Raw genomic sequence first — 20,380 nt, 5'->3', positions numbered from 1 at the left:
AGAACCTAGCATGAGAGCAGGTTCTTGAATTGTCTGGATTAAGATTTTCCATATTTTGAAATTAGATCAAAATGAAGGGACTCATTAATAATGTCATCTGTTCCATTGACCAAAAGGGCAATGGGAAAAGAACTTAGAATATATTAAAATAAGTATGTTCATTAACTACCCTGACAAAGAAAAATGTTTTTCTAGGAGAAGAGTTTTAAAAGATTTTGAAGAAATGCAGACAATTGTGGAATGTTGTGGGTCAGATAAATCCACTTTAAAAAGTATAGCACACGCTCTCCAGCTGCTCTTGAAGTTTGGCCAGTGCTTAGAATGGGATTTCAGCCATTCCTGCACAAGTGAAATGGATTTAGGGAAGAACTAGACGCATTTCCAGAAATTATTATTTATATAAATTACAACAATCAGGCTTCTCCCATTATGAATGTAGCACAAGGTAGAGGGTATGTATCTTCATAAGTCAAGTATATTCCTTGAACTGCTTTGCTCCAGTTAATTTGCCTACACACACCAGAGAGGCACAACTCCAGATTCCCAGAAAGAATGCAAAAGTCAGACATTTAAATAGAAATGATCCCACGTTTCATGTAAAACTACAAAAATGAATGACAATTAATATTCCTTGGCAATAAGAAATTTACTTTGAAGAAGGCTAGAGCTTCTTGTAAAAATATTTGCATGCATGTCGCAGGTGAATTTATTATTCAACCACCACAGCAAAATGATATTAGTATCAGCATATATTACTAAGTAAATGCTAGTTTTTTAGTAGTTAATTCATCATTATTGTTGAGCATTGGATCTCTGCTTGTATCATGAGATAAAAGATATAATCTTTGCCAAAGCATTTTGATAAAGTTATAAATTATTTTTGTCAGAGCATTTTCACTTAATACATACAACTTTCTAAGCTTTGAAATAAGGTCCATAAATTAGAGACTGGCATTTCTCTACATTACAGCAGCCATTTATTCTTATTATGGTTTTTATTAAACTTAATGTAATTATCACAGAATCTATGAGCCATGGAGATAAAATGTTAGGAGTAGAATTAGGTGTTGCTAACATTGATATCTCAAGCGAAGATTTAAGGTTGTTTACATAAGATGGATAAAGATTTTGAAGAAATGTTATGGGGAAAGAATGTTACAGGGGAATAATTAAACTTTAATAAATTCACTTTCAAGAATGGACATAGACAGTATTTGTTTTTATTACATGATTTATGAAATGAGACGCAGAAAAAGAAGATTTGGATTTTAAAACATTGGACTCCACACATTGATCTGTAACTCCTTCTTCGCACCCCAACAGCCTGATAATTGACATTAACTACAAATACAGTAATTGGATCAGTTCTCAAACTCTCTAAATTAAAGTTTTATTATTTCCATTTTTGTTTCTTCTACTCCCACTCTCTCTATCAAAATTTAATGTTGGCTTGCATCATTCATAGGATAAGATTAGCTTTAATTATGCCGCTCGTTGCTTCTGCATCTCTAAATCTGATGTACATTTACAAGTCGCTACTATGGTCGACCTTTGAGAATTATTAGATGCTATTCCACGTTCAGCACCTGAGTGCTCTACCTTCAGTATGTATCAGGGCTCAGTTTTCTTTCTGCTTTTCTGATAGTCCCGCCTTTTCCTATGAATGACCACTCTACTTTCGGGAGACAGTCTCTGTATCAGTTCCCCATGACTGGCTGATTGGTTCAAGGTACTCTCTTCTCTACATTGCTCATGGGAGATTTCTGCAGGCCAATAGCTCAATGCTGCAGAAGTGCTCATAACACAGGACTTCAGCATTTATCATTCTAGTTCTAGAACTGTACGTTCACTTGTTTATAAAACAACTTTGACTCCAAAACTACTTCAACAATCATTTATCATAATCTTAGAGTTAATAATAGACTCTCCCATGTAAGACTGAAAATATTTTCTTTGACAAAGAAAAAGACAGAAATGCCAAATTTAACCATTTATTTTCAGCACACCACTAAAGTATTAGAGAAATTTTACAGGAAAGTAAAGGAAATTCATATAGGATATTAAAAATAAAGTATCAATATTTCCATGCAGTATTATTTTGAATCGAGAAAACCCTAACACTTCTCAGAAAATGAAGAGAAAAAATAGTACTTAAAATTCAGTGAATGTGGGGCTGGAGAGATGGCTCAGAGGTTAAGAGCATTGCCTGCTCTACCAAAGGTTCCCGAGTTCAATTCCCGGCAACCACATGGTGGCTCACAACCATCTATAATGGGGTCTAATGCCCTTTTCTGGCCTGCAGGCATACACACAGACAGAATATTTTATTCATAATAAATAAATAAATATTAAAAAATTCAGTGAATGTTACATATTACTAATAACAACACACTAGGAAGAAATGAAACAATGACATTAACAGTAACATAAAAAAATTAGTAAATAAATAAACTAAAGCATTTAATGCTTGTAAACTAAAACTCTGCATTGTTAAAGCCCAACTGAAAAATATCACACCTACTTATTCGTAGTCCTTTGCCTAATTGGGAGTCTTCTAATTGATTGTGTCTGAGCTAAATGATTTTAAACTTTATAAGAAAAATAAATATTGCTTACTTATTTGAATTTTCAAATGAACAACTTCTAGATTGCTCTATGTGACTGGAGTATTGTAATCACATCAGAAACATTCTGGAAAAAAAAAAAAATGCCGGGCGGTGGTGGCGCACGCCTTTAATCCCAGCCTTTGGGAGGCAGAGGCAGGTGGATCTCTGTGAGTTCGAGACCAGTCTGGTCTACAAGAGCTAGTTCCAGGACAGGCTCCAAAACCACAGAGAAACCCTGTCTCGAAAAACCAAAAAAAAAAAAAAAAAAAAAAAAAATTTGTAAGAAAGTATCCACATCCTTATTTGAGAGATCAGAGATCAGTACTATAATGGAGACCGCATATCTCTGTGTGTATATCCACTTAAGAGGTAACCAAATAAAGGTTGTCAGAGATAATCCATATATATATAATAATTTATATATATTATATATAATACAATAAATTTTATTATATATAAATGACACAATATCAGATTAATTTCATGAATTTTTAAAGATATAAATATCTAACTAAATGAAAATAATTTCCCAAATAATTGATTTTTTTTAATATCAGTAAATTTGAATAAGTGTTTGCCAATGTTACTGATTCTCTTGAAGTACCAAAAATACTTCATTTATTATTTGTACTGTTTTTATTTGTTTGTTTTCATTTTACTGATTTCAGACATAAGATTGCTTATTTTTTACTATTTACTCATTTTGGTGTGATATCATTTTGTTCTAGAACTTTTAGATATGATTCTAAGTTACTGATATGAGATCTCCCTCCCTCTCCTTTAGAAATATAGACATTTATTGCTATAAACTTATCATCACTGTGTCCCATAGGTTTGAGTATTTTGACTATGTTGTATGTTCATTTTATTCAATTCTAAAAAGTTTTAATTTCTTTCTTACTTCCTGTCTTGACTCATTTATATTCAGTCATAAGTTGTTCTGTTTCCATTAATTTTTAACTTTTCTGTTGTTGATATCCAGCTTTAATTTGTGGCAGATAGAGTTTATGGTGTTATTTCAATTTTCTTGTGTTTATTGAGATTTGTTTTATGTCCAAGTGTATGGTGCATTTTGAAGGAAGCTATATGAGGTACGATAAAGAAAGTATATTCTTCTGTGTTTGGGTGAAATGTTCTTTAAATATCCATTAGGTCCATTTGTTTTATAATATCAGTTAGCTCCAGCATTTCTCTCTATATTATTTTTGTTCAGATTACCTGTCTATTGCAAGAATGGTGTACTGATGTCTCCTATTATCAGTGTTTGAGGATCAGTATGTGATTTAAGCTGCAAAAGTTTTGTTTGTTTGTTTATCTGTTTACTTGTTTTTGTTTTATGAACTTGGGTTGCCTTGTGTTTTGGATATAGATGTTAAGAATTGCACTGTAATCTTAGTGGACTTTTTCTTTGAGAGTATGTAGTATCCTTTCTTATCTAGATTTGACCTAAACTCTATTTGTCAGAGGTTAATATGGCTATACCAGCTTTCTCCTTAGTTCCATTTGCTTAGAATATCTTTTTCTTCATTTTACATTGACCTTGTATCTATCCTTGATGCTAACATGTATTTTTTGGATAAAACAGAAAGAGGTACTATTTTAGCATCAATTTTATTAATATGTATTTTTCAATTTTGGGAATTGAGATCACTGATGTGAGAAATATCAATGAGCAATGTTTGTTCATTTATGGTATTTTGTAGTTATTTATGTGTGTGTGTGTTTGCCCTATAGATGCTGATCTAGTATTATTAATTCATTGTATTTTCTTGTGTGCGGTTAGCCTCTTTAGATTTGAGTTTTCCTTCTAATACTTTCTGTAGGGCTGGATTTATAGATACATATTGCTTAATTTTAGTATTTTCATGAAATGCCTCTTTTTATCCATCTATTGTGATTGGAAAAAATTGCTGGATATGGTAGTCTTGGCTGACATCTACGGACTTTTAGAGTCTGTAGAGCATCAGTTTAGGCCATTATTTCTTTTAGTCTCTATTGAGAAGTCAGATGTTATTCTAGAAGGTCTGTCTTTATGTGTACTTGGTCTTTCTTCCTTGTTGTTTTTAATATTATTTCATTGTTCTGTGTGTTTACTATTTTGATTATTATGTGTGGTGCAGAATTTCTTTTATGGGCTAGTGTATTTAGTCTTCTGTGCCTTGACAGGTTAAAAAACTTTTCTTATATGATTTTGTTCCTTCTATGCTTTCTTTGTTTTCATAGATTTCTTTAAGGGATTTATTCACTTCCTTTTTAGTGACTTTTATCATATTCAGGAAAGTTATTCTCATGTCTTTTGCTCGTGTTTCAGCTATATTGGAATATTCTGGGCCTGCTATTAAAGGGTTGTTGGGCTATAGAGGATATTTATTGTCTTTGTTGTAATGATTTTTTTTTTACACTACGGTCTAAGCATCTCTGCTCTAAGAAGATTGTAATGCTAGGTGCTGATACCATGTGTTTTTTAGGTGGGGCAATATTTTCTTGGTTTCTGTTGCCCTATGTGGTTCTAAGGAGAGTTTGATGGCTATGTTTTGACTGACAGGGACTTCTTCTGAGACCCTGATAGTTGGGACCACTCAGGTTTCTAGGTATTGAGAGTTGATAGTTAAAATGATGATTGGATACTAGGGCAGTCTGATGAGATGCACATGATAGAGGACAGCAGGTGTGCCACAAGACTATGCCTAGTCCCCTGGGAGTGTGGACAAAGCCTAAAGAGAGGCCACAATAGATGTCTGCAAAAGAACTGGGAAACAGAATGACAGATGGGCTATGTAAGAAAGACTGGAGCACGATGTTATAAAGTTTATACCTGTTGTGCTGGCCTACTTGGTTCTTTGGTTAGCTTGACTATTGGGTTTCCAGAAGGTGCCTGCAGGGACTGGGGCTTGGATAACAAGTGGAGTGGTTGAAGGCTGGAGTAGAAGATATTTGGGCCCTATGTGATGGGAGCCAAAGACAATGGAGGCCACAGTAGTCAGTTTGTTACAGAGATGGGAGTGAGACTGGAATATTGGATTTGCAGAAGAAGAGGGCTAGGTGACAATCTCCAGTTAGCCTATCTGTTTTCTTGGCCAGAGTTGCCTGTGAGTTCCCAGGAAAATCCTGTTGGTATTCGGGACTGGGAATAGGCAAAGAGTTGGGCGAAGTTGGTTTGGAGTATAGGATATATGTGATCCATAATAGAGGGGGTAATGTGTGAAAGGGTGGTTGGAGCAGGCAGTCTACTACAGAGCTGAGGATAGGACAGGGACAGTGAATTTGAAGGATCAGAGAAGGAGATAAAGTTCTACAGTTAGCTTCCTCTGTAGACTTCTTACACATTGACTATGTAAAGTTGTTTTCCTAAAAAAGAAAAAAAAAGAAAGAAAGAAGAGCAAATATAATAAAACTGAAATGAAATAAAACATTAGAGTGATTAAATCTGCCACTGTTGATACATTATACATCACAGTCTAAGGTGTTAATGATGATTCAATGTGAGAGAAATAAAGGGCAAACAGACAAAGAACACAATGAAATTTAGCAATCATTTTGGATCATTTTCCTTGCTTTTGATTTTGGCATAGATAGCAAATAGTGACTTGAAGATGACTGAGTTCCTCATTTAGATTCATCAGTTTATTCACTTCAAACCAAAGAAAGACTTAATCCATATAAATTATATCCATTCTGGAGTACACTCAAGAAGAAATGGATAAGAAAAGCAAACCAGATTTTTGGTAAGAGAGATTTTATATGAAAAAGAATATTGTAATAGAAATTGGAAAATCTTTCCAACCCAATGGGGTATAGAGGAGCATGATTAAAAAATAATGGGAGTAGTAAATTTGACTGGAAAGAAAATGCTAAGCAAAGATAGGGTGAAAGAGATTAAAGAGCAAAGGTGGCAGTGACAGGCCAGTAGAATATCTTGATTCAAACTCAACTAACGCTTTTTTTTTTTTTTTTGGTTTTTCGAGACAGGGTTTCTCTGTGGTTTTGGAGCCTGTCCTGGAACTAGCTCTTGTAGACCAGGCTGGTCTCGAACTAGAGATCCGCCTGCCTCTGCCTCCCGAGTGCTGGGATTAAAGGCGTGCGCCACCATCGCCCGGCTTCAACTAACTCTTGAAGGGCTTGTTTAGGAAGGTTTGGACATAGGTAGAGATAGGTTATATTGGGAAACTTGGAAGTGGAGACGCTTCACCAAATTTCAGTTAATAAATATTCTCTTTACAGCTCAACCAATTTTTAAGCAATCTGTTCTCGGCCTAGTCCCAAACTAGCAAGAGAATGTCTCTGAAAGGAAGATGGTAGAGTTGACCAACATGTAGTTTTGTGTTTGTAGCTGCTAGAACATCAGAGTAGATGAAGCTCTTCAAACTTCAGTCTTCCTAAGATCACAGGACAGGTGAAGCACTGGCAAATTCTTTTACTGGGATGGATCAACACTGATTATTTTTAAGAAATGTTGTTCATTTGTCTCCCAATACTGACATATGTATTTCCCATAATCCATTTTGAAAATCCTTATCCCTATTTCAAACTCATAAAGTATTTGCGTGTGTGTGTGTGTGTGTGTGTGTGTGTTGGTAACCAAAGCAAAATTATGAAGATCTCCCATGATAATGGATAGATGCTAGGAATCAAACTCAGATTCTCTGCTAGAACAGTACATCTTAACCACTAATCCATTTCTTCTGAAACTGCTTTCATGAGGTTTTAAATCAACTTCTAGAACATTATATACTTGACTATGTATCTTGACTATGTGCCTCTATTCTTTTAGGGATTAAGCAGCTAGAGGGTTTGCTTCTGTAACTGGGCAATCTGCAGGCTTGATTTGATCTTATGAGCACTGCATGGACAATGTCTGATACATGCATAAATATTTCATTGCTCATTTGCATGTATTGGTATTCACATGTTTGTCTATAGCGAAGTCTTCATGATGAATACTTAAAATGTGTTGGTGGCTTACGATTTGAAGAAACAGAAATTTACTAAATGCTAAACACATGTTTTCCTGTTCTAAAAAAACAAAAAAATACTATAAATACTGTATTTTGTGACAATTTCCTACTTTGAGATATTCAATGGCATTTGTCTTGGTAGCATATCATTAACACATGATTTATCAGAGATTCTGAGTATCATGACTTGATTATTGTAGTATATTGCACGTATGAGAACAATTAAATGTCCTTATAAAGTTTGGACAATCTATAAAATAATAATAATAATATATAAATATGTAATATACACTTGTATTTTATATAGTATTTAAAATTTATGAAGACTAATAAAGTCTATTGTCTAGTGTTTATACATAGAAATTATGATTTAGGCATCAATTTGGTGTAAAATATCAAGAAGGATTGACTAAATATTATGAAAAACAAGATTTTATGAGAAATCTGGGACTTAAAATCTTGAAAGAAGCAAAATATTTTGTTTTCAAAGGCCAGTTCTCTGACTATTTCTATGGATTTAGACTCATTCACTGGCATCATTGATTCAAACTCTTTGTTGCTCGCTATATTACAGAGATTTCTACTGCTTCGATCCCCAAAGCAGTCTTTAGGTAGCTGAAAGACCTTCACTTGCCAATAATTTCTCCATGCTCCCTAAGGAGAACAATAAAACACAACCAGGAAAAACAAACAAATAAACAAATAGAAAAACAACTGCATTTCTTGTCTGTTATTCAGTTCTTCTGAATGGAAACTGTTCTACTTTCATTTGTGTTGCTATATCAAATACCATGACCAAAATCAATTTGGGGAGAAATATGTTGATTGACATATATTTCCAGGTCCAATCCATCATTGATGGTAGTAAAGGCAGCAACTCAAGACAGGAATGTGCAGACAAGGACTGTGGAAGAAAGCTGCTTACTGTATCATTCTCTGACTGGATCACAGGGTCCTGATTGGGTAGCTTTCTCAAACAGCATGGATTTCCTGCCTGGGTGGAACTTTCCATCCCAAGCCTCCTTCCCTGGGAGTTGCCACAGTCCAGACTCCACCTTCAAGAAAGCATGCCAAAAGGTGACCCCTCCTCAGATAAGGTCAAGACCACTCCCACAGGCTATTTAAACTGCCCCTCAGAGAAGGAACACAGGGTCTTTCTGGTTCTCTTCTTTTTACTCTCCACAATTTTCCTGGTCTTCCTTCCCATCTCCATCTCTAGGAAGGCATCCATTAAACCTAGGCTTTTTCTAATTTGGTTTGATTTGGTCTGACTTGGATTATTGTGTCAGTGGAGAGGTTTGTTGGGCTATAAAAGCTTTTCACTTTCTATATCAGTAAGTAAATACTGCAGTTCTCCACAGACGGGCCCACCAGACAATCTGTTTTAGGTAGTTCCTCAACTCTAGCTATCTTGTCTGTACAGTAACCTGTGTCAAGTTGACAGTTAAAGCTAAGTAGGTCAACAATTAAAGGCATATACACAAACAACTTAGCTTTTCCTGGACAGGAAAAGAATAATCACTTACATATGTTGTGTATCACACCAGCATAAACCTGTCACATGACATTATCTGAGTTTTAAATATGGAAAAACTGAAATTAATTATTTGAAGTATCACTGGTAGAAAATGGCAGAAACACACAAACAAATGGCATGTTGATTGGTTTGTGCTTGGTTTATTAAATATTATCCAATATTACTCTCCCAAGCCCAGACAGACTAGTGATCAAATATATGTGCCATCTGTATATCTGTTTGTATACATCTGTGTACTTCAGTTAGTGCCACTGTCTGGAAATTATGTATATTATTCACACAGTATGAATTCGATTAACCAAATTAAATTCTTTGCTTTGAAAAAAATGTGCTCGAGAAAAGCTACCCCTAAATAGAAGCACTGGTGTTTATGAATAATATATTGCCCTCTTTCATTTTCCATTTATATAAATCATATTTTAAAAACAAACCAGAAGTAGGGGAGAATAGAAAGATTTATCTTGATAAGAGTTATCTTTGTTGAATAAGCAAAAAACAAAGAAAAATGTTCAATATATTGAATAATAAAACCTAAGTAGGTTCTCCAAAACTCACCTTGCCCTTCCTTACTTTCTGACTCCCTCTCTGAGTTTACATAACAGAATTTTCTTTTGCATGACATTAAAGATGGAAAGGTTCAGATAAATCCAGACTCCCTCTTGTTGGGAGCAGTGAGACCCCAGATCCTGAATTTCTTGTAATCCCCTGATCTGAGTGCCTACAGCTGCTCTGAGCACAAGACCTCAGGAGTTCCTGATGGCAGGAGAGTGGTTTCTGGTGGGTTTGGCTGGGGCGTGGCTATCTCTAAATAATCTGCTCCTGAGCACAAGAAAGGGGGCATTCTTGGGGAATTCAAGGATGACCCGTGTCGCTGTCTCTTTGTCTGTGTGTGTCTTTGTATTTTAATCTCCAGCCCCCTTGCCCGAAGCTCGGTAACTGGGTGCCAGACACGGGGCGCGGTGCACAGCACCCTCTAGCAGAAAAAAATAGAGCCAAAAATCTAGCAGGAAGATAAGGGCCAAAAATCTAGGTTAGCCCATTCAGTGACTCTGTTCCAGGAATTAGCTAACCATAAAGTTAGATTATAATCTTGAGAATAATCTTGAGAAATGGAGAGTTACCCCATTGTGATTATCACTGGTATTTTCAAAAATTTTCAATGATCACTGATATTTTTGGAATTTTCCAATGATGCCCTCCCTACCCCCTTTAGAGTTGTGGTTTCTTTAATCTAAACCACATAATGGTCCTTGTAAGACCATTGCTGGGGACCAGCCTTGACAAAAATACCACTTGCCAGGTAGGGGTATGGGGATCAGAAATATAAATAGAGAATATGAAGAATCATTAAAAAATAATAAAACAGAAAACATAGAAGAGTACTGGGAGGGAGTTCCAGTGAATACTAAAATAGTCTGAGTTTATTTTTCCATAATCTTTTATATCCCGATACAAAAGGAGGAAGAAGGCAACAAAAGTTCTTTAAAGTGATACAAAGGATAACTTTTTTTTAGATTGCATAGTAGTTTTTTAACTTTAATTTTTATTTTATTTTATTATTTTTATTTTTTTTTATTGAAAAAAAAATTTCCGCCTCCTCCCCACCTTCCATTTCCCTCCCCCTTTTCCCGCTCCTCTCCCCCTCCCCCCACTCCTCTTCTTCTTCCTCTCCAGTCCCAGGAGCAGTCAGGGTTCCCTGCCCTGTGGAAAGTCCAAGGTCCTCCAAAGGATAACTTGAACAGTTAATTGCTTTAACACTTTGAAATAGCAAGTCATTAGCATTCTGTTGTTTAGGCGGTGAAGCAACTCTAGATTAAGTATCCTAAAGACAGCCGTACCCCAGGTAACCTCAATATTACAAAAGAAAGAGTAGATGTACACTTTCATATCCTGACCATCTGTGAGGATGGGATAAATCTACTTGTCTGAGCCATCTTAAAGACAAAAGAACCAAGTAACCACATCCTAAGTTAGAGGTGTAGCTATAATTGTTGTTAACAGTTTTGATCAATCTGCAAACTCTCGGACCATTAGACCAGGTAGAAATAGTTTCACATTTTTGGCCTTCCGCTAACCACTATCACCATGCCACTGCTCTTTTCTGCAGTGCTTCCTCCAGATTTATTTTGAATTCTTTGAATATTATCTAAAGGGGAGAGTAATATCTCTGACTTATGACTGAAAGCACTATTTTCTCTTTGAAATTGTAATGTCTACTGTGGTATTTGCTTAACAATTATCTCCATATTCCAGTGACCTGGGCTGCAGCTGATGTAAAAGCACTTGTCTACCAAGCCCTCAACCTAGGGTGTAACTGAGCTTTATAAATAAAGATTCAAGGATAAAGAATCCCACAAACAAATACCCAAAACAGTAATCCATGAACTTCTAGTCTGACTTTATAATCTAGTTGTGCTTTATGTAAAATCATGTATATTTTGACTATTGTAGGAAAATATGAATAATCATATATCAGACTCTTTTATTATTATTAAAAATTTCTACCTCCTTCCAGCCTCCCATCCACCCCCCTCCTCCCTCTCCTCTCCCCCTCCCCCCACTCCTTTCCCCCTCCCTATCCAGCTCTAAGAACAGTCAGGGTTCTCTGCCCTGTGGGAAGTCCAAGGTCCTCTACCCTCCATCCAGGTCTAGGAAGGTGAGCATCCAAACAGACTAGGCTCCCACAAAGCCAGTCCATGCAGTAGAATCAAAACCCAGTGCCATTGTCCTTGGCTTCTCATCAGCCTTCATTGTCAGCCACATTCAGAGAGTCTGGTTTTACCCCATGCTTTTTCAGTCCCAGTCCAGCTGGTCTTGGTGAGCTCTCAATAGATCAGTCCCACCGTCTCAATAGGTGGGTGCACCCCTCGCGGTCCTGACCTCCTTGCTCATGTTCTCCCTCCTTCTGCTCCTCATTTGGACCTTGAGAGCTCACTCCAGTGCTCCAATGTGGGTCTCTGTCTCTATCTCCATCTATTGCCAGATGAAGGTTCTATGTGATATGCAAGATATTCATCATTGTGGCTATAGGATAAGGCCGGTTCAGGCACCCTCTCCTCTGCTGCCTAAGACTCATGCCGGTAGGATTTGCTGAAGGAGGCAGAGGCAGGAGGATCATGAGTTCAAGGCCAGCCTGGGCTATATCAGACTCTTAAAATGTTCAAGATTGATGACATAGAACAGGTAGTAAAGGTCTGTTACTCAATTATGAGTATCTAAGATTGTGTACCCAGCAATAAGGTAAATCTCAGGAGAGTTCTTTGCTGGTGATGAGTGGGAAACCCTGGATATCACTGGCCAAAATTTAGTGAAATGGATGTGTGACCAAATTCAGTAAGCAACCTCTTTTCAGAGGATAAAAGGAGAGAGTTTAAGGAAACCCTGACAATGCTCTTTGGCCTCCGTACAGTTGCACACATATATGCTCACACCAATGTGAATAAGCATATGTAATACAGATATACACAAAAATTAATTTAACAGTCATAAAAATGACATTCACAGGGAAACAATCTGCAATATATAGGTTATCAAAATTGAGCCTCAAAGAAATACAACCCTAAACTAATCTTGCTTTTCTTTCATGAAAGTCAAATCATTAAAAACATTATTATTGAAAAGAATATACCTTAGGATGAAACATATTCTCGGGTAAATTAAAAACATAATACTAATCTTTCATAGCTTTATTAGAATGCAGAATAAAATGGGAATATTTTTCAACTTATTCTTTTAAACTCTACATACACACTACCAAACTATCAAAAATATTATCTTTCTATTTGCAGATTAATCTTATTTCTAAATACACTTTTGTAAGTGTTTAACAAGTGTTAAGTAAAAAAATTACAGAAAATATCAGATAAAAATAAAACAGAAGAAATTACAAATATTTTAGTTGCTACAAGAATGTAAAGTAGATTTAGCACTTAAATCAATTCAAATAAATTTTGAGGTGACAGAATAAAAAGTAAATGTTATAAAAAATGAAAAGTATAATCAATCATTTAACTTCTTTTATACATTGTTTGAATAAACTTAAAATAGCAAAGAAAATACAAACCATTTGAGAGAAGTTACAAATAAACTACAGGATCTATCACATATAATGAGGATGTTTTTGTTTATCTTGCATAGAGTTTCATGGGAGGAGGTGGAGAAGATCTAGGAGGAGTTGTGGGAACAGAAACCTTGATCAGAATATGTTGCATGAAAGAAAATTATTTTCAGTAGAAGAAAATAGCAAGAGCATTCTTGAAGAAAAGCACGGATGAGCAAATTACACTAATTAGCCATGAAAATTAATCATCATGGTACGAGAAGCAAGACGCAGATGTTTACATGCAAAGGCAAACTATAGAAGCAGAAAACCTGCACATATGCCTTTGTAGACATAAGACTGGGACAAATGACCATGCAAAGACATGGACAAAAGACAGCCTCACTATGAGCTTTGTAGAGTGCATGCTGTATATACAGTTCAATAAAGACTTGAACCGAGCTTCTCATCATAAAATAAAATATCAATTTTCTGCAGCATGTGGATATAAATGACAAAAGTAAAATGTCAATAAAAAGACAAACTATAGAAAACAAAATATGAGAAAAATCTTCATAAACTTGAATCAGAGTTAGTGGTAAGATATGGAATGAGAGATACTTGTATTTCCCCGTGAAACTGTCAAATAAGAGGTTCGCATATCTCATTCACAAATGAAGGGTAACAAAATGCCAACTATGTAGTGGAACGCACCACAGAATAAAAACGACCAAGAAATCTGAAAGTAGGTCATGAAATTTTATACATTGAAAATAAAACAAAACCACAAAGCTGTGTAAAATAGATTGTTAGAGTGCTTTATGAAACCAGAGTGTCAATGACCATGAAAATATAACGTAATCTCTAGTTTATTAGTGTCATGGGAGCTAAAAGTGAAATTCAAACACAGACACTACCGCATGACCATCAGGATAATGATATAAAACATGGAAAATAAATAAAATGGATGAGCTCAGGATTCAAAGACATTTCTCACATAAGTCTGTGTATAGTAAATACTGTAAAAACCTGGAAAACAGTCTCCCCAATTTGAAGACTAGTATGCCCTGAAACCAAGCCAATCCACTCTTTGGTATGCACCCAGAACATACATGTGTATATGCATACCATTACCATACATTGATATATATATGTGTATATATATATAATAGTACTATTTTACCATGTTTCATAAGTTAAAATATGAAAGCTCGCAGATTTTCTAGTTGTAATATACATAGATAAATCACTTACATTTATTTAGCAATACAATTTATTTAGTAATTGTATTTAGCAATATAAATGACTGGAGCAAATTTTATAAAAATATAAACAATTTCTTTTAAAAATTGTTTTAAAATTTAATAACATTTGATTCTATTCAAGCAAGTTTTCATATATATATATATATATATATATATATATATATATCCATCCATCCATCCATCCATCCATCCATCCATCCATCCATCCATCCATCCTAAGGAGCTTTAAATCATGATAACATTTGTAGCATTTGCACATAAACAGAATGCTTGACACATGTGGGATAAAGAGGGATGTGGAAGGGTGGTACATTCTTGATTTGGACATGGAAGGTATCAGCCTTATCCCTTTAGACTTCTCATACGTTTGATACTTTTTTTCTTTTCCTTTGTGACTCAGGCTTCGCAGTAATTTTTAATCACATACAAAGTAAATATCAAGTTATTAGAATAAGAAAGGGCAGTTAAATATATCCTGTCCGTTATGTTCTGGTGACTTTGTTCTGAGACATAGGTGAGAATGACGAACTTGGTAAAAAGAGGAAGCAGGAAATAGCACAGTACTGTCAGTATGTAGTCTGGTGAATTGGTTTGATTTTCCTTGTATTAGGGAAGATCGTAGCCTCAGACTTTTTGAATCCTGGTTTTGTTTCTTCTCGTCTTGTATTAGATAGTTTCTGGCATTGCAACACCTAATGTCAAATGTTGCTATTTTTCCTAACTAATTTATTCACATGGTCCAAAAACTTCTTCCCTATGAACATTAGTTAACGTATTTAATGGAATAATAATGTTGAACATTTATGGTAGAAATCAAATTCATATTTTGTCAAATGATTTTATGAAGGTTTAAGAAAACCAGTTTCATATTTCACATTGCTGCTTACTTTGTAAACTCCTGTTATACCGTCAGCATTCGATACACTGAAGATTTGAAAGATGATATTAACCATCATCCTTTTCTCTTATTGAGAACAAATAAAGCCTCATGGTAAGAAACTTAGTTCAAGACTCGTTTTGCAGAGAAACAAATATATAATTACTATTAAAACTGTTAAGACCTGGTGTAAAGAATTAAGTAGCACCTATGCCATTTATATATCTTTAAACTACAATGCATGCCCGATAATGTCCATGTCAGCATAAGATTCACAATGGCATTGACATCACTTAGAAGCCCTGTCTTGTAGCCATTGGTTTATTGCCTATAGCTTCCGAAACTTCCTATTTACTAATTTTCTATTGACGTAGCTAATTGAATTTGTTTGCACAGCATCATAAAACAAAATGGAATTTTAGATTTAAAATTACGAGGATAGTCTCCGTTTTGTGGAAGAAAAACAACATGATTGTATTAATTCAGTAGTGGTTTACCCTTTTCAGCTAAATAACAGGAGCTACCCACGCTGAAGTGAGTTTATGTCACTTACAGGTTTGTTCAAATGTATTTCTCACTGCTGTTGGATACTGGAGCAGTTACATCAAGACTCTGAAGATTATGTCACCTTCTAAGCAGAAGTTGGTTGCCCAAGTTTCAGAGGCAAGAAGTTAACTATTACTGCTGGTACAGTCACTTTCTTGTGAAGAAGGTGTAGATCATCTGCCCTGTCTCTTTATAATATTGTTGTCTCTTTCTTCTGCTCTAACCAAACATTAGAATGGAAACCCATTTCTTACAATTCTGGAAACCGGGAAACTCTAGATCATGGCTTCGGGTGGTTTAGTTTCTGAGGAAGTATATATGTTTCCAAGATGGGACTTCCAGTGCTGCTTCCCACAGAGAAGACAGATACTACAGCAAGGCAAAGGGACCTAATTAATTCTCCATCTGTTTTAGAGGATTATTAATCCTATTCCCGAGGGCTCTTCCTACATGACTTAATTAGCCACTACAGCCCTTACTTCTCCATGCTACCACATTGGCAATGCAGTTTCAACACACTGATACTGTAGGGGGCATTCCTATCTTATCTCATAACATCCAGTGGTTTGCTAGCAACCTTCAATGTTTCTGGGTCTCTACTACATTCATATAACAATTTTCTTCTTTTGTATCTTTGTGTCTGAATCATTTATTGTATATAGGTACAAGTAATATTGGATTAATACCCACACTAAAGAATTTATCTTCCCTCCTTCTTCTCTTCGTCTGGGCCTTGGGAGCTCAGTCCAGTGCTCCAATGTGGGTCTCTGTCTCTATCTCCATCTACCGCCAGATGAAGGTTCTACGGTGATATGCGAGATAATCATCAGTGTGGCTGTGGGACAAGGCCAGTTCAGGCACCCTCTCCTCTGCTGCCCAAAGACCTAGCTGGGGAAATCCCCTTGGACACCTGGGAATTCCTCTAAAGCCAAGTCTCTTGCCAACCCTAAAACGGCTCCCTTAGTTAAGATATCTTGTTCCCTGCTCCCATATCCACCCTTCCTCCATTTCAACCATCCCATTCCCCCAAGCTCTGGCTTTTGGGGAGCCTAGTCTGTTTGGATGCACACCTTCATAGACCTGCATGGAGGGAGGAGGGCTTTGGACTTCCCATAGGACAGGGCACCCTGACTTCTCTTAGGACTGGAGAAGAAGGGGGAGGAGAAGTACCGTGAATGGGAGGACAATGGGAGTATGGGAGGAGGTGAAAATTTGTAATAAATAAATAAAAATAGAAAAGAAAAAAAGGAGTTTATCTTCACTAATTAACATCTGCGAAAATATATAAATAATGTCAGTTTCAAAAATACAGGACAAGTTAGGCATTTCAAGATGTAATGTTGACGAGGATAGATCCAATGATAATATAGACCTGTTACACACACACACACACACACACACACACAGTAACATTTTACTCCCAGATCCTTATTCTCTGCTAGGTTGAAATGTTTGGATTTATCAACCATAGAAGTGATTATGTGGTTGATTTTAGTTAGGTACCAACAGAACCCTATCACTTCTAATCCTTGCATGTGAATTGGTATGATTACAGGTATGTGAGTGTGCCCTGCTTTGTGAATGGAGGTCAGAGGACAATCTAATATGTCAATTCTTGACACTTACCTTTTGGAGACAGTCTCATATTACTTGCCTCTGTGTATGTCAGGTTAACAGCAAAAGAAGGTAACTCCGCTTCTGTCTCCCTTAAAGAATACCTGGTTTACAGGTATCTGCCACTGTGACTAGATTTATGTAAGTTCCAGTGATTCAAACTCATGATTGCCCAAAAATCTATCCATGGAGCGATCTCCCTGGCCCATGTGGTATGGTTTGCTTTTATAAGAATCCAAGTGTCCAAATAATCATAATGTTTTTTGCCTGTTTTTCAATTGTCTCCCTCAAATTTTATGACCTTTACCTAAATGTCAATTTATCAGAGTCATATTTCCATCCATAAAAAGTGCTAACACAAAACTGTTCATGGTCCATACTAATGAAAAAAAAATTCATTAGTCTGTGTGCAGCTCACTTTTCCATATCAAAGTTTTTGTAAAGAATTACTAAATTTGGGAGTACTACAAATTAAGCATGGCTTAACTTGGACAGCAGAGGGCAGCAAGTGAAGATTCCCCTTTGTTTTCTTGTCATTAGTTCATTCTTTTAACATTGTGTCTAATTTTTAACTTTTTGTTTTATATGGTCTTTAGTATCTTTCTGTCTGTGTTGTACTGACTCTCTCTCTCTCTCTCTCTCTCTCTCTCTCTCTCTCTCTCTCTCTCTCTGTCCCTCTTTCTCCACATCCCTCCCTCATTCTCTACCTGTCTTCTTTCCTTCCTCCTTGTTAATTTAGTGTGGGTTTTACTTTAGTCTTACTTGAGTTTGTATTCATTTATCATTCTTTTAATATAAGGAAACATGTATTACAGGCTGACTTCACAATCACTGCCTAGTTCAGGGTAGGCTGGAACTACAGATCCCATGTCTAGACCTCCTAAGTTCTGGGAATCCAGGAATGCACCACAGTACCCAGGTCAGAATTTTTTAATTTCTTAATTTCAGGAATATTTTGGAGACATGTATCACATAACAAGCTTAGCTCAAACAAAAGAGGATATTCTTATCCAGTAGGAAAAAAACACTCAATTTCATATTCCAAATAATTATCATTGTAGATCTTTTAAAATGAATTACTTATATGTAGGTAAAATGTTATATTTTATGGATATAATTATGTCATGTTTATAGACTTCTAATACTTAATATTCAGTTTGAAAGTTAATTTAAGTGAAAATGACCCAAAATAAATTTTTTAACAATGTGCTTTCTAAAACAGAATTGCGATATTTATTACATCCAAATACAGATAGACAAACATTGTAATTTCTTTATACCCAAATATAATTTTTAATTTCTAATCATCAGTTTAACCCACAATACATATTGAAAATATATACTTAAATAAATTTCAAAGTAAAAGCTTGCTGCTTTCCATTCCTTTCTAGGCTAGTTATTCACAGAGAAACAAAACAAAAACAAAATTGCTACAACCAAGTCTGTATGTAGCAAATTCTCTATTAGTTTTGCCTTTCTTATCTATTTGATCACTGGCAATGTATTGTGGGTAATAACTCTGAAGGGTATTTCTGTATTTTGCATGGTTTTATGCTGTTGCTGTTACAGCAGTTTGTTTGTTTCTCACCAAATGGTACTAGGAATCACACCTTTAGGCAGGAGTTGGTTGTTCAATAGGATAAATTTCTTCCACATTTTGGATTCAGATAAACTGCTAATGTTCCACTGAACAACTTACTAGCCATTCTTGTTCAACTAACTCTAATTAAACTCAGTAAGTCATACACAAAAGAGGATATGAAAGCAGTATGGGCTCATCTAGAGGGGTACCACTGGAAAAACTGTGCCATGATGGAGTAAAAGGGCTCTAAATCCACAAAATCAATAACCAAAGCAAGAGAAGCATAAATCGCAACACAGGAATATAATAAACAGGAAAAAGAAGGGAATAAACTTTTCTAAAAGATTGAAATTTTGGGGGGTTGGAAAGACAGTTCAGTGGTTAAGAGCACTGACTGTTCTTCAAGAATTCCTAGGATTGATTCCAAGCAACCCCTTTCAATTTGCAGCTCACAACGAGCTGTAGTTCCAGTTCCAGGCATCAGCACCAAACATGCACATGGTGGCACATATATGAATATATAAAATAAATGAACTGTCAAACTCAAAGATGCCGAAGTTGCAGATACAAAATGCCACATCAAATGTTCTCTGTGAAAAAAAAATTATCAATGGTCTAAAGGAGATACAACTCCTAAGCAGATGGGTTAAATCCAGGCTGTGATGAGTAAATTCAGCAACAGAAACAGAAAACCAGCGACATGCATAGGAAAACAATTACAAAGGTGAGAAAACCAGCAAATGAATTGAAATTTTTCTTTTAAAAATTAGAAGTACTGAAAATGAAAAACTCAATTGGTCCAAAAAAAATAACCCAACAAAACAATAGTGAAAGGAGTCGCTAACAGATGTGACCAAAGAGAAGAAAAAGTAGCAGTGATAAAGGACACATCTGATTAAATACACATCTGATTAAGTACTTCATTCAAAAAGTAAATAAGAAAGAAGGGAGGGGGAAAGAATGATTACAACGTCATAAAATTCTATCATATTATCAAGAAACAAAGCCAATGGAAAAAAAAGAGTTGAGGAAAACATGAAAGGCATAGAGAATATATTCAGTGAAATTACAAGTCAATATACCAAAAACACAAAGCAAAGAAACAACCTAGCACTGTCAGAGAAACATGCCAATTCATCTACAAAAGAAGAAAGCTCAGAATATTATCAGATACCTTATAAGCAACCCTCAATACAGGAAAGAATGGACTATTATATTTAGCACTCTGAAAATAAATGACTACCAACCGAGCTACCTTTAAAAACTGACAGAGGAATAGAAATATTTTCAGACAAGCATAAAGACAATTCATACCTATTGGGTACTGCTGCAAGAGATACTTAGAGTAGGATTTTGCCC

Source organism: Chionomys nivalis, chromosome 24 (genome assembly GCF_950005125.1).
Source record: "Chionomys nivalis chromosome 24, mChiNiv1.1, whole genome shotgun sequence".
Classification (NCBI taxonomy): Eukaryota; Metazoa; Chordata; class Mammalia; order Rodentia; family Cricetidae; genus Chionomys; species Chionomys nivalis.
Note: the sequence above shows the minus strand (reverse complement) of the source record.